This window comes from Octopus bimaculoides, chromosome 3, assembly GCF_001194135.2.
Source record: "Octopus bimaculoides isolate UCB-OBI-ISO-001 chromosome 3, ASM119413v2, whole genome shotgun sequence".
In the NCBI taxonomy this organism is placed as follows: domain Eukaryota; kingdom Metazoa; phylum Mollusca; class Cephalopoda; order Octopoda; family Octopodidae; genus Octopus; species Octopus bimaculoides.
This window is the reverse complement of record NC_068983.1, coordinates 126,369,470-126,370,775: the sequence shown is the minus strand read 5'-3', so window position 1 is coordinate 126,370,775 and position 1,306 is coordinate 126,369,470.

Below are 1,306 nucleotides of genomic sequence, written 5' to 3'. Positions count from 1 at the left end.
TATATATACGGAGAGAGAGAGAAAGATACATACATACAACTACAGATGTGTTTGTAACATAAGATGATAATATTTATATTTTTTAATAAGTTAGCTTACATCACTGTCACGAAATACCTCGATATATTAATTCAGGTGGTAAACACTTCATTTGATGTAACTGAAGCAGATTGGAATTTTTTACAACCTATGTAATATACAATGTCGTTTGGTAGAGCACCATAATGTGCGAATCATAAAAGTATAACTCTGAACATCAAGAGTATGTGCTATAATGATATATGATATACTAAACTATGTAACCCCTACTTATATATGTATATACGTGTGCATACATATGCATATGTTAGTAGATATATCCGTATATGTATATATATTACGCACACACAATATTTTTTTAATACGTAGTGTGTTAAATAGAACACTATAAATCTGATCAAATGAATTTTCATACAGGAGCGCCTGCGTGAGCGACAGACACGCATTTCGCAATTAACGCGGTTTATCTATTGTTTATACACTATCATTATATACCTAGAACTCACCAACTATCATTATACACTTAGATCTCGGTAGAACGGGACATGGAGAAGTGCAACACTTGAGAAATGCCTACGTTTCTCACTCTCGTTCATTTTCGGGTCGAAATTTGTCGTGCTTTCTATCATCACATAACATCAAAAGAAGTCATTTAGTACTGGAGGAAATATTGTAGTTTGCGTCCTTTCAACGACATACATACATTAAATATTTCATTTGAAAAATACAATTTTTCTAGAGGTGCCTTTCTTCCCTCTACCACTCTCTCTCTCTCTCTCTCTCTCTCTCTCTCTCTCTCTCTCTCTCTCTCTCTCTCTCTCTCTCTCTTCCCCTTACACCGGCATGGTCACATGCTTCCGGTCAATAATACTTTTCTTCCTTGGCTATCGCCGAGCAAACACCCGAACTTACTTCGTTCCCACTTTCAAGTTCGTGCCTCACAGCGTTCATACACATATTTTTTCTCGTCTAGCCGTATAGCCTTTTCTGTCTGTTTTCCTGTCTTGTTTTTTGTCCGTCACTACATTCCTCTATGGCAAGGTTTAATTTGTGTATACAAATTTAATTTGCGGTCCATGGGAAGAGCCGTTTTAGCGATACGTCCTACCCAGCTCTTCGAAACGCCGGTGTTAAAACGGGGTTAGCTGATGAAGGAAAATGTTCTCTATGTGGCTTGTGTGTTTTCTCGTCTACGTTTTGTTTGCAATGTCCTGTACCCAGATATGCACCTATACATACAGGTGGATGTCGGTATGGACATACCTCT